The 14,991-nt window shown below is 40.2% G+C and overlaps 1 protein-coding gene across 3 annotated transcripts in view; it reads left to right on the top strand.

Moving 5' to 3' along the window:
* Window positions 1-14,991, top strand: part of tsnare1 (T-SNARE Domain Containing 1) — a 213,404-nt gene that overhangs the window by 72,983 nt on the left and 125,430 nt on the right. The gene's annotated exons all lie outside the window — the stretch shown is intronic.

Below are 14,991 nucleotides of genomic sequence, written 5' to 3'. Positions count from 1 at the left end.
TGAGCCAAGGCCGAAATAATAAACAAAACAAACCTACACAAATCCCGCACCCCTGACCTTACCAAAACAAAGTCTAAAATAAAGACAGAGTCTGACCTCCTTAACCAATTCAAAACAGGAGAAAAACGGGTGATCAAAAGAAACGGCAGCTCACCCCTACCCACTCCACTTCCAACACTTTCAAGCCGCACTGCAGCCAGCGGCTGCCACAGACACACTGCTGGGTAATGGGGAGAAGACGCGAGGACCTCTCCAGCCGTAGCACTCCAGCCTCCTTTTAATGGGCGGGTCCTCCAACTGGAACCAGTCGCGTCAGGGCGGTGTATCCACGCACCAATCGGAGCAGAGCCCTGGCACAGCTGAATTAACATAAACAGATATTACCCGCCCAGAACAAACACATGAAAATACAAGTACGTAACAACCGTCTTTAATTTATTATTGATAACAGTACACCTATAATTATTCCTGACCAGTACTTGAACCCCCCCCCACCAAAAAAACGTACAAATATTCAAACCTGCAGTTCTTCTAATGGCAGCTAGAGGATGGTATATAAGAATGTCTAACCATGCATCCATTCTCTTCCGCTGATCCAATTCAGGGTTGCTGGAGCCCATCCCAACTGTCTTAGGGTGACACAGACACCAATTAACCTAATCCCACTTAAAGTTTTGTTTTGAGAATGTAAAATAAATGGATAAAACTTTGGCTATTCGCAGATTTCACACTGCAAGTCACCGAAACTATTTTCAGTAAGCACATCTTCATTTCAATCTAATCTAATAAATAGAAACAATTAAAGTGTTAGACCAGTGTTAACTTGATGGAGGTGCGTGAGTGTGTAACTTATCAACTGTTTCAGGTGAGTTTTATGGGGGCTAAGATGTTGTCTCTTTAATTTTGGGACAGGACTGTGTTGGGTTGGTTTTTGAGAGAGAGAAGACAAATCTGCTCAAAGTGCAAAGCCTTCAAATCGGTAGATGTTAGCAATATTTGTCCAGGCCTCGCCTTTGTGTCGACAGCTTCCGTGTTCTTCTCTGCGACCTGATGTTTCAGCATTTCTTCTGTCAGTTTTTTCCATTTTTTGCAATGTTGATCCATGTCTTTGACACCTCTGCAGTCTTTGGGTTGCTTCTTCTTCCAACTGTTGTTTCAGTTGGTCAGTTGGTCGTTGAATGACTATAAGCTCCTGGAATTGCTTCAATGTAGTTTCTTCAGCTTTCCTCTTTGGCTGAGTTGAGCTCGTTAATCGGCAGGGATGCAGAAGCAAAACCATAGGTGTGGCCTCTACAGTAGCTGGTCCACTTTCAGTTTCTTCTACACTCTGGCTTTGTGTTAAGTGATTGTGCCTCCTTTTAACCATCGTTTGACAAATTGTTGTTATTGTGATCAGACAATCTCTAGTGTTATCCATATCAGCCTTCCTTGGACCCCAAGCCTTTCTTCCTCCTTCTTCCCAAGCTGCATATTCATTATCATGTTCCTCTTTTGCTTTTTTATTTGGTGCTCTTATTGTGTTATTAGTTGGGAGTTGTGCTCCTAGATGTGTCGAGACAAATCCTGACTTTTCCCACATCACCCTGGTCTCATAATCAATCAATTATTGCTCTTTTTTAAAATCCTATCCCCAAATTATTTTCTCAAAATTTTATGAATTAATTTATTGTTCTATCATTTTATTTATTCCTTTTATTATCTATTATCAATTCCACCTGTGTCCACCAGGGGTTAGGGAGTGGCCTGCAGTATCGCCCTCCTTCCACCAGATGAAGCCAGATAGTACTTTACCTCAATCCTACCACTAGTTGGCACTAATGTTTTTGTTGTAATACCCTCTTTCGCACACATGGCGTCGCACTCTGTTGAATAGACCCGTGGTTCTTCTGCACTCGACCACTCACTTCTGGTTAACCCGAGGTGGAATGATTTCTTTAGATGAAGACAAAAGGAGGAAAGTCAGAAAGGCAGACAAAGAACAATGACGAACAAAAGACATTTATCCTACTTTTCTGCCTTTATAAAGAATTATGATAGCCTAAACAGCTTTAAACCAGTGTGGTACCACATAATTATCACCATGTTGTTTTGCACAATCTCCTTTGATTAAAATATTTTAATTACAGTGGGAACTCTTTAATTTTACCAGACTCAGATTTTCCCGCACGATTTCATTCACTAGATACAGCTCATCGGATCCCGTTCCTTTTAAATAGTCACAAGGGCCTTTAACCCAGCATTTTAACCATTTTCTCTAAAAAAAAATACCTTGAATTTTCAAATATTTACCCCAACAAAAATACAATTGTTAAAAAAGAAATTAGTTATATAACCATAAAACCTGGGTCGGACTCGACTACCACATGCAGGCGATTAAAAGAAATCAAAAACAAAACAAAAAATGAGTTATATATGTGTATGAAACCCTAACCCATACTTAGACACATACATATACACAGACCATAGTGCTATCGAAACTTCAACTTTTAAAGTGAAGAAATTTACGATTCATAAAGAGACTGATTTCTAATAATTTCTTAATTCTTTACCGATTGATCACTCATGACAGAATTACTTTAGCCAAATTACAGAATTAAATTTTAATGACAATGTGCATGTCTTAATTTTTGGGGGGTTCCCCCCTTTTTTTTTCTTTTCCTCATGAGTGAACAACCAGTTTGCTGCCTTGGCCAGGCCGCGGCTAAACTCTCACCAGTCCAGTCTCCTTCTCATCTATCCAATCGAGCCTCACATTTGTGGGCCAATTTGTTGGTTTGGTTTTTGAGAGAGAAAGTGCATTTTCTTAAATTTATTAAGCAGTTGAAGGTTCAAGTTAGAAAAAAAAAACAACTGCCCTGTCTCTCTGCTCGCTCAGGAGACCCAAACAAACAAAAAGCACCATACCCAGACAGTAAATGCTTTTTATTATGTCTGATAAACAGGATATTATAAGCTGATCGGTCAAAAGTTGGAGGAAAGCCACAGTTTAACATTTTGGCTGAGATTCAACACTTTGGCTCACGTTTCTTCTTCTGCAGCTTTCTGGGCATCTCCTTATTTGGAGATGCCATTTCACCCATCACCATGGCAACCACCTCTTGCCCTCCAGGCCTGCATGGTTGTAGACGGAGCTAGGGTGCATACCATAACAGCACCTGATTTATGGTTGAGGTTTTAGTCTTGTGTCTGTTGGTATCAGAGTAACAGTCTACTTCCAAAACTTCTCTACAATACACTGTGTGTGGTAAAGAATAAAACACACATATGTGATGCCAATTACAAGATATTAGCCTTACAGATAAAAATAAATCCCCACAACTGAGCAAACAAAAACAACCTCATGGTTCCTTCCCGAAAACGGGAAAAAAATACAGTCTACACTGTGATTTCCAGAAATTCAAGGTTTTCCTAACTGATATTCAGTTTTTCTTTTGGTTTTTTTTTTTTGCTTCTGTTGAAACCTTGTACATGCTCTCACAGTTACACAGAGATATAAAAAAAAGATGATATCATGATGTCAGAATTTTCATGAATGCTGTGCTGAAAACTGTTTCTCATGATTTGGCTGAACAATCACACGAAACAATATATAAAATATATAAAATAGGTGTGAATAATCTAAATTGAATAGTGTAAATAAAACTGTATTCTTTGGGGGCAGGGGGCGCTGCTTACATAGCTGCTCATGGAGTTTATCCACCTATAACTAAATAAATAAATACTGTAGGCTGGACACTTACTGGTGGGACATGCACCCATTGTTGCGTCCCACTGCACAAAGTGACGTTGGTGTGACGTCTTTTATAAGTCATTTTTGGACTTCCAATTTTGGTCAAGTGGTTGTTTTATAACACCAGGCAATTTCTTTAATTCGACATCTGCTAAACATTGAGTGTTGTCGTCGGTAGGACCTCTGTGTACGGGCTATTTATGGTGGAAATGTGGTTGTTGTGGATGTCTTTCACAGTCAAACTTGGGCTCATTTTAGACATCTTTTTTATAATGCTTCCACATGTATAGGCTCTGTAATTCAATGTTTTCAGAGGGTGGAGGGCATGTTTTCTGTGCAGAAACAGTTATGTGTGAAGAAATGCAGAGTGATCACGGACATCTCCAAGATAGTGCGGGCTCTTGAGCAAAAACAAAAGTGAGCAGTTGCTCAGTTGATTTGGAGCAGAAATGACCCCAGCTTGTCACAGACAGTTTGCAGAATGCATGCATCAAGACTGTTGAGCAGATAGTTCATAGTTCATACACACTTGCACAACTTCTAGTACTTTCCGTCGCAACTTATCTCAGAGTAAGTTACAGATCACAGTCACACTCACTTCTCTTGCAAAGCTTTTCACACTAAAACAGGATACTTTTAAAAATGAACCACATGTAATGCAAATGCTCTTTTAAGAAATTTCACAAGTTTATTGTGTACAACATTATTGTTTTACAATTTAATATTTCAACACATTTTAATAAATGACATTTTTAACCTGGTTTCAAACAAATAAGTTGATTAACTAAAATAAATAAACAAGTTAAAGAAAAACAGGAAAATGTAAAATAACCAAAAATTACCAACATGTACTGAATAAATCAGTCTAATACATAATGTTTGTTTATATATAATCCATATTCATCTGTATCATGTTGATAAAAACAATGTTAATATTTGTAAATTAAAAAATATTACATTTATTAATCATGTATAAATGACATCCAAAAAATTTACCCAGTCCAAAGTTGAACATCATATTCACTTCCAAGTTGGGTCACGGTTGGACGTCTAAATTGTGGAACTAGTTTGGACGTCATGTAGTTGCCCAGAATTTGTCATGGACCAACAGACCCTATATAGACATGATCCACACGTCTATCCGATGTCCAGTGTTTAGTGGGATTTGGAGTGTCTCTGTCACAACGCAAAATGTTTGAACCAGAGTAATAAAATGGATCACAAAAGTGATATACTAAGCAGCAGACCACTTGAGTAAGAAGGCAGGACTGTGATATTTGCCCCCTATGAGTGTTAATTTATTTGGAACTCATAAATGGGCAGTTTCCAGTAGTTTTAAGCACAATTACAGAGTTTCATGGTTCTCTCCTACCAGCGTTTCACTGACCTTACATAATCACTTGAAATGTTTAGACCAAAGCGCCACATTTTTCTGGCAGAAATACAGTGGCTTGCAAAAGTATTCGGCCCCCTTGAACTTTTCCACATTTTGTCACATTACAGCCACAAACATGAATCAATTTTATTGGAATTCCAGGTGAAAGACCAATACAAAGTGGTGTACACTTGAGAAGTGGAACAAAAATCATACATGATTCCAAACATTTTTTAAAAATAAATAACTGAAAAGTGACGTGTGCGTAATTATTCAGCCCCCTTTGGTCTGAGTGCAGCCAGTTGCCCATAGACATTGCCTGATGAGTGCTAATAACTAAATAGAGTGCACCTGTGTGTAATCTAATGTCAGTACAAATACAGCTGCTCTGTGACGGCCTCAGAGGTTGTCTAAGAGAATATTGGGAGCAACAACACTATGAAGTCCAAAGAACACACCAGACAAGTCAGGGATAAAGTTATTGAGAAATTTAAAGCCTGCTGACTCCTCAGGACTTGCCTGACCCTCTGCAGGTACTTGGTGGTTGCAGCTTTCCTAGCGGCCTCTTCATGGTTCCCATTCGCCTGCGGGATCACCAGGTACTTGTAACTGTCCTCTATGTCTGCAATGTTGCCTTCTGGTAGTTCGATCCCCTCAGTTCTGACTACCTTCCCTCTCTTTGTTACCATCCGACTACACTTCTCCAGTCCAAATGACATCCCGATGTCATTGCTGTATAGCCTGGTAGTGTGGATCAGTGAATCAATGTCTCGTTCACTCTTGGCATACAGCTTGATGTCATGGATGACATCCATGTACAGGAGGTGGCTGACAACTGCTCCGTTTCGTAGTCGGTATCCGTAGCCAGTCTTGTTAATGATCTCACTGAGGGGGTTCAGGCCTATGCAGAACAGCAGTGGGGACAGAGCATCTCCTTGGTAGATCCCACACTTGATGGTGACTTGTGCTATGGGCTTGAAGTTGGCCTCTAGTGTTGTACGCCACATCCCCATTGAGTTCCTGATGAAGGCTCTTAGGGTCCTGTTGATCTTGTACAATTCTAGGCATTCCAGTATCCAGCTGTGGGGCATTGAGTCATAGGCCTTCTTGTAATCAATCCAGGCTGTGCACAGGTTGGTCAGTCTGGTCTTGCAGTCTCGGCTAACTGTTCTGTCTACCAGTAGCTGGTGTTTTGCGCCTCTGGTATTCTTGCCAATCCCTTTCTGTGCCCCGCTCATGTATTGACCCATGTGCCTGTTCATCTTAGCCGATATGATGCCTGACAGGAGCTTCCATGTAGTACTGAGGCAGGTTATTGGTCGGTAGTTGGATGGGACCGGTCCCGGTGAAGGTAACGGTGGTCCCCGTGGTAATCGGAGCACTAGGTGCGGTGACTCCCAAGCTAGGCGAGTGGCTCCAGCAGATCCCGGGAACAACATCGGAGATCTCTGTCCAGAAGAGCGCAGTCCTGGGAACAGCTAAGATACTACGCAGGACTCTCAAGCTCCCAGGCCTCTGGTAGAGGACCCGAGCTTGAAGGATAAACCGCCCGCAGGGGCGAGATGGGTGTTATTCATATATATATATATATATAATATATTAGTTTTTTATTGTCAGTTTATTATTGGTAGAATATGTGTGGTTCCCAAATATTATGAATTTTGTTTTACACAGGTTCAAAGTTAATTTATTACAGTCAAACCAGGTCTTCAGATTATTTAATTCATTTTCTAGTTAATTCAAAAGTTTTTCCAAGTTACTTCCACAGCATGATAAGTTTGTATTGTCTGCAAATAATATTATTTTCAAAGAGCCCACTCTAGAGCACCACCAAATTTTTCCGTGGTGCGACTAAAAAAAAATATTTGGTCGCACTGGTGCGACCAACTGTTTGGGTAACAAAAAAAAAATCTCTGCAACTCTCCATGTGGTGAACAACAGACACACATTATGCCCCTATCGTGGACTAAACCAATCAGAGATAGCCAGGGGCGGGACCTCTCTGATTGGCCGTGGTCCAGTTGAAAGTGCAGGTGGAAGAGAGAGGTGAGTAGCTTGAATAAAGCGACATCAATTCATTAACGGATTTCACACAAAGACGTAAACACAGAGCGACCCGACGCATCAGAATCAGCTTTGTCTTTCTCGGCTTTCTCACCCCCCGGCCCGAACACGGACACGCTGTCGGAGCTTAGCGATTCTGATGCGTCGGGTCCGCGCTGTGTTTCCGTCTTTTTGCGCTGATTCTGAGCTGCAGGTTTTGTCTCTCCAACCAAAATTCGCCGAGCCAGCAGCAAAAGAAGCAGCAAACTACGCTTCACATTTGATCAATGTCGTCATGAATTCCCTCTGACTTTTGCTGTTTTGCTTCCACCACGATAAAAATCACACTTCATGCACAGCTCCCTCTCTCTCTCTCTCTCTCTCTCTCTGTACTTCAAGAACAGTTTCCCGTCTCAAATCTGTTTTCTGCATTATTCATTCGCTTATTACCCACCAGTCTACCGTTGTTTACAGCGCTGTCTTTTTCTTTTTTCACGTAAATGACCTCCGACAAGAAAGCCTAATTTCTGCTTTTCAATACTGAAGAAATTTAAACTTCTTAAAATTATGCAAAATTGCAGAATATTGCAGAATATTTTTAAGGTTATCTGCTATAAAACGCCAGACCAGGAAAATCTCCTTCATGTTTTTCTGTGTTTTATTCTCAGTTACTTTGACAGAAAGGTACCTACTGTGATGTTCACAATTCTGATGAAGTCTCATGTGTATCAGTGCTGATAAATGATCAGAATTATAATATTTCTGACTGTCTGAGGCTAAATTGAATCGAATCAGGACTTTGAGAACCGGAATCGAATGGATGATAGAAATCAGTGATGATACCCAGCCCTAGTGAGCAGCCTAGACCCGACAGAAGTGGATGTAGCTGTGGGTAATAAGAAAAGATGAAAAGAACGATTGATAACTTTTGTGTTAAGTTAAAGACTGATCCGTCTGAAATTCATAGCCAGTGCTCTGACACAGTGCCATCAATCTTTGAATGCTGAAAAAACAGCAGTGTATCCAGAAAACACATTATATGCTGCAATAAATGCACTGCCCAAGTGTCCCCTCTCCCCACTGCCTTTCAGCAGCAGGCAGCAGCAAACAGGTCGTCAGAGGAGGCCAAGATGATGATTAAGTTTAACATTTTCTACAATATTGACAAAGCAATTTAAGCACAAGATTATTAGTTAATAATTTAGAAATGAATATTGTCTGTATGGACTCCCCCCCCCCCCCCCCCCCAAAAAGAAGGTGCACATGTAAAACTGCGGTGTTAAGCGATGCGGTTGAAAAATTTGAGTGCGCCTAACTTTTGTGCCGGTACACCTAAATTTTTAAAGTTAGGCGTACCGGTGTGCCCATGTCAAAAAGTTAGTCTAGAGCCCTGCATTAATGTACGATATGAAAAGCAGTGGCCCCAAAACTGATCCTTAGGGAACCCTGGACACAACGGATTTCAATTTTGATTTTATGGCATTTATTTGAATAAACTGTTTATGGTAACTGTTAACCCATGATAATGCCACCCCTCTGACCCCATATGTACATAGTTTGTTAAGTTAAAGGTTGTGATCAACTGTATCAAATGCATTTTTTAAATCTAAAAAAACTCAGACAGCATATTCTTTGTTTTCAATAGCAGTTGTTAGGGATGGGTATCGAAAACCGGTTCTTGCTGAGAACCGGTTCCCACTGTTTCAATTCCTTGGAATCGTTTGCCATTTTTGCAAACGATTCCCTTATCGATTCCAGTCGCCCCGAATGACATCACCACGTTGCGGAGCGTTGGAGCGTACCTGGCAGGAAACATGGCGCCTAAGCGGCTCAAACGCTTAAAAGTTTGTTTATACTTTATGAGAACGGATGACAACAGGGCAACTTGCAATACTTGCAAAGTAGATATTTCATTAAGGGAGGAAACACTACAAATATGCAAAAGCATTTGCTCACAAAACACGCGATGAACTTAAATGAATGTCGTGTTTTTAATTCCGCTCCGGACTCGTGAATCTCAACCCAGCAGCAGCGGTAACGTTTGCACGTCATCTCCCGTTAATGCGGCAGGTAAATAATCAACTAACAGTGCATATTATGTTAGCGCGATCTGCTTTATTACAAAACCTGCCATTGTGCATTTAGGTGACCATGATGAGAGAGACAGACAGAGTCTGACTGGCGCTCGCTGGCAGTTGTCGCTGCAGTCTACCGGTAGCGTCTCTTTTCAGGCCCGAATGTCACCGAGCAGTGACTAAGTTTGTGGTCAAAACCTTGCAGCCATTTGCCACAGCAGATGGTAAGTGAATGTGTTTAATTGTAGGCAGGGACATTACTGGATATTCTTGTGTAATTGCTACAGAATAATTTATGTTATACTTTGTTATTGCTACAGAAGAATATTTATTTTATTATTTTACGTTTACAATTTTCCCCGGGGACCCTGTGACACCCCATTGAAGAGCCGTAGGCTGTGGATCTCTTAAGATCTCACTGTTGGGTTTGTAAGGCCATGTTACTCCTAAATTTCTATCTTGTTGAAAGAGAAGATATAAAACAGTTCTAAGCTAATCGACCTTAGTGTTCTCCTTTTTAAAAACAAGAATTGATAAGAGAATCGATAAAGAATCGAATCGTTAAACAGAATCGAAAATGGAATCGGAATCGTTAAAATCTTATCAATACCCATCCCTAGCAGTTGTTACCATATCTATAAACTTGATTAAGGCATGCGTTGGGGACCTTTTGGCTCTAAATCCATACTGCTGTTCGTATAGTACATTGTTATACAATCTATTGTAAAATATTTATTCCAGTATCTTAGAAAACTGCGGTAGTACAGAGATGGGGTGCTTTATATATTTGAACTACCTTTGCAATTTTTATCATAAAGGGGAATGACAGATTACAAATGTAGGTAAATGGTTTCACAATACATCCAATAATATATTTTAATTAAAACCACATCAATGCCATCACAGTCAGTTGATTTCTTGGAGTTAAAGGATGTAACTATATCAATAATTTCCTCTTCATCTACTCCCCTGATAAACACTGAATTTGCTACATTAACAGTTTTAGTTTTAGGAGGGTATCCAGTTTTAACAATTTCTTCAAGAAAAAAGTCATTAAACTGTCAACATCTTGAACATAGATGTTACTCCAGTCTTGGTTGTTGAGCTCTTCCTTAAGGCGGAAAATTGCTTCTTGTGTTTTATGTCAAATTAATTTCTTATTAGGTTCACATCTGTTAATCCTGGCGTAGCTCTGTACTGTTGCAAAAACTGGTCGATGGTCACTTATGTGATTTATTATCCACTTACATTCCTGCCAACAACATTAGTGAAAATATTATCGATAAGTGTAGCACTATGTGAGGTTATTCTTGTTGGACGGCAGATGGTCCAACAAGAATGGTGTTCGCTCTCTCTGCCGTATCACTTCCTGTTCCTGTTCCAACACACAGTGATGTTTTTGTGTAGCTTTTTCTTCTCTTTTCTGCAATTTAATTAAAAACTTATAGATAACTTATTATTTCATAGTGTAATCTTCACGTGCTTCATCCAAAGCTCACTCTGTGTATTCACTCACTAATTTATAGTCACAGTATTCACTCACTGTTTCTTCAGGGTTTCGCTAGCTTAGCTTAGCTTATAGCCGACTCGCTAGTAGCATGGCCTCTTCACCTGTCCCTCCTGCACTTTCCTGCTCATTGTGCCAGATGTATAGTTACTCCTCAGCCTCTTTTAGCGGAAATGATTCTTGTAATAAATGTAGCCTATTTGCAGCTCTGGAAGCCAGGATCACTGAATTGGAGACTCGGCTTCGCACCCTTTAAAAACCCATAGCTAGTGTTAAGGTCCAAATATTGAGGGGGAATTCAAAAATAACCACAGATCCAGCCGGGTGCAAATTAGACGGCATTTTAATGAACACATGTGTGAGTCCGAACGCTGTGCAGATTTCAGCGTCGAACTAACTACAATCGTCAGAACAAAGACTTTATAGGGGTGGCAGTCTTCCTGTTACCAGGCAGACTTAAACAAAGCATACGTCACTCCGAAACCACAATGACTTTTAACATAGTCTAAAACAGAACATCTTCTTCGGGTCGAAGCCAGGTGCTTCCTCTCAGCTGTCTTCGCTGTCGCTTATCTTCTGGGACATCTGGTGTACTTCCTGGAACAGACTACCACGTACGCACCCAAACTTTGCAGTTATAAACTCTTACCTACATGAGTCTATCTGTGTGTGCGTGCACGTGCGGGGGCGCGTGCGTGCTGTGTACTGCGTACGTGTCATGACCTCTCACTATATGTGTCTGTATGTGTGTTTATGGGTGTCTCGCCCTTAAATGCTCTCTCATCTCACCCGCTGCCCTTCTGCCCTTTCACCAGAACAGAAGGCCAGCACAACTGAAACTATGTGTGTGTATGTCTGTACATACACGCAGGCTCTGCTTTCGGTTTCACTTCTGCAAGAGCCTGCAACTTCAAAAACATGTACTTCCTGTCGCTGCAGCTCAGTCTTCTCACCCACTGAAGACTCCAGTGTAAGAATATAAAAACACTCAAAAGCCTTTAAAATTATAAATTCAACTCAACAGTTTAAAGTGGTTCTTCTTGGACCTGTAATAAAGACTAATATGATACCAATATATTTGAACATCTGAATGCATCTAAATGCAACATCACTATTAATAATGAAATGTTAATGATGATTATAGAAATAGCAGCAAATAATAGCAGTGAAATATTTCTACTCCTCTCACTAGCCAGGCCCCTGTAGCCGCTGCGGCCAAAGGTAGCATAGGCTACTTGCGTGCTAGCTGTTCCCTGGTAGACTGTCCTAGCAAATATGTAAATATGTAGTAAATATGTAAGAAAAATTGTGTATGTTTCTGTTCTGTGTCCTGTGTACTGTTTGTTTGTATATGTGTCTTTTTGGCTGCTGTTACAACCAAATTTCCCCTTGTGGGACAATTAAAGGATTATTCTATTCTATTCTAGCAGCCGTGGAAATAGGATGGCTGGGTGTCACTCCTGGTCCGAGTGACATATGTAGCCACATGTTCTCCTTAAATTGCTGTCTGTCTGAGTGGTGTCCAAAAAATTATGTGGGCTTTATAGATAATTGGGAAACTTTCTGGAGGAAACCTGGTCTTGTTAGGAGAGACGGCATCCATCCCACTTTGGATTGAGCAGCTCTGATTTTTAGAAATCTGGCCAAATTGACTGACCTTCAGTTCTTAAAGTAATGATGGACTGTCATTTCTCTTTACTTAGCTGATTGGTTCTTGCCATAATATGAATTCTAACAGTTGTCAAATAGGCTTCTGGCCACCCAACTGATGGTCCCAATCCCATAAGAAGATAAGAAATTCCACAAATGAACCCTGACAAAGCACACCCGTGAAGTGAAAAGCATTTCAGGTGACTACATTATGAAGCTCATTGAGAGAAGGCCGAGGGTTTGTCAACAAAGCAAAGGGTGGCTACTTTGAGGAATCTAAAATATAAGACATATTTAGAGTTATTTAATAATTTTTTCTTTGCTACATAATTCCATTTATTTTGCTTCATATATTTGATATCTTCAGTATGTATCTACAATGTAGAAAGTAGTAAAAATAAAGAAAAACTATACTCAAACAGTCAAAAGTTTGGAAACTTTAGGCATTTTTTAAATATGCTATAAAATAAAAGCATGAAATTATTACAAAAACATTGATGATGGCCCTAAATTGAACCACTATCAAGGCTTGAATTTACCTCACACACCTGTACTACAGGCTGATAAAACTATCTCTAATAAATTGTAATTAATAACATGCTGTTCCAGACAAAATAAAGGTTTAGTTACTGAGGGTCTCTGTACTTAGATACCTCTCCTGTATTGTATATTCTCTTCTTCTCTTTGACGCTGTAAAATAGGGCATCTGGAGCAACCGGAGTCTGAAGCTTCGATAAATACAAAGATCTACAATACTAGAAGCTGGTATGGGTGAAGCAGCAAAAGGACTAGACAATGAATAGCACTGATGGCATTGCAGAGTTTGACTTTTGATGAACAGTTACAAGAAAAATAATTGCAAACTTTTTGGAATTGTCAGAATTTCTAAAAAGTCTTAGAAACTATACAACTCAAGGGGGTTCTTTGTGCTCTTTACTTTTTCCAGTCCACTCTATTAAGTTGCTACTGCTTTTCACTAAAAAACACATGACTAGCATAACTTTTGGTGTCTTATGGTAAGCCAGATAGTATTTGTTTGTAACTGTACGGTTACAGTTTTCACTCACTGACTGAATACATTTTAGTGTTTAAACCTTTGCAAACTATCAGTTCTACTTAAAACAAGTGCAGTTATTTTGGATTTGCATGACCAGACAAGTTTATATATCTGCTGTACTGCAGGTATAAAGTAAAACTGCGCTCATTGGTGAAAATTGAGTACAGTGCTGCGCTCCAGTTTACTCAGTACTATATGATTTGCCCTCAGTACATTTGCAGTGTGCCCCTAGTATTCCTTCCCCTAGTTTTCTTGTGTACAGAGGGCAGGCATACTTTCTACAGGGCCCCTAAACTTCATGCCAGCGCTGGTCACCCACTCTATGGGCAGTCCACTGTGGGCCAAGGTGGACAATGGTTGTGTTAAGATGTGTATGTGTGTGTCTGCTGAGCTAACATTAAATTCCATTAAGGGTCTTTCAGTTGAAAAATGACCCATTTCCAAATGTATCACAATCTTGTAACACTGCTCGATTGACTACATGCCAGCATGTTATTACCTGCATGATTTGTCAGTGTAGCTCAGTGGGTACAGTTAATGACTTGTGATCTAAAGTGAGGTCTCACAGTTCTTGCTCCGGTTCGCACCATGAATATCTGTTTCCCTGGTTTGTCTCTGACTTCACCTCTGTCTGCATGTCTCTCCTTATTTCATGCCAATATTTGATCCCCCACTCCTCTTATACTTTGACTTTAGAGCTTTCTAACACCTCTACCTTTTATCTATACCGCTATACTTTTGACCATGTCACTAGTGAAAAAAGCCAACTGCAGTCATTTCTGGCTGCAGTATCTGACAAAAGGGTGGGTGAAATGGCTGGCGTGAGAAGCTTATACAGGTTGTGATGTTGATCTCAGCCTGCTGTAATGGCACCGGGCCATTAACCCTCCCTGTCATTTGCAATGACATGTGCTTTTGAACAAGGAAAATAGCTCTGCCCATATAACTTATACAGCAGACTCACAACTACCACAGCCAGCCTGTGGCTTAGTGCCATGTCATTTTCCCTGTCCAGACTATCATCATCACTGCAGTTAGATTGTACCTAAGAGGCTCCTGCAGTCTTTGATGTCCATTCACTTTCCAGTTCTATTCACTATTATAACAATGTAGTCTTTTATTATAATTCATGTAAATGTCAGTTTCTCTACTATAACACACTTTAATGGTATATCATTACTTAATTAATTCAACTTTGATGTGACAGTTCTTTAAATCCTTTATATTTGTTCACTGAACTCATTTTGAAAGGTCTGCTTGGTCTTAAAAAAGTCCTACTGATAATGAAGAATTTGTAAACATTTTCTGCATGTTAAGTACATAACCAGCCATTTGCCTTGGTTGATAACCCCCAAAGTCTGATGAATCCTTTGTATTCCTATTAATGGTATATTCTGGTTGTCACCAACAATAGTCTTGTCAGCCAAACCAGTTCAGATCATGCACTAGTTGCTCTTTTTCATGAAATCTGAAGAATGTGGCATTCTACCAGCCAGTCGTGGGGGGCATCTTCAGGCTGTTGTTGCTTGTCATTTGTCCCATGGCTCTGGTTGG

Source organism: Oreochromis niloticus, linkage group LG11, assembly GCF_001858045.2.
Source record: "Oreochromis niloticus isolate F11D_XX linkage group LG11, O_niloticus_UMD_NMBU, whole genome shotgun sequence".
NCBI lineage: Eukaryota > Metazoa > Chordata > Actinopteri > Cichliformes > Cichlidae > Oreochromis > Oreochromis niloticus.
This window is presented reverse-complemented; position numbering and strand designations above follow the sequence as displayed.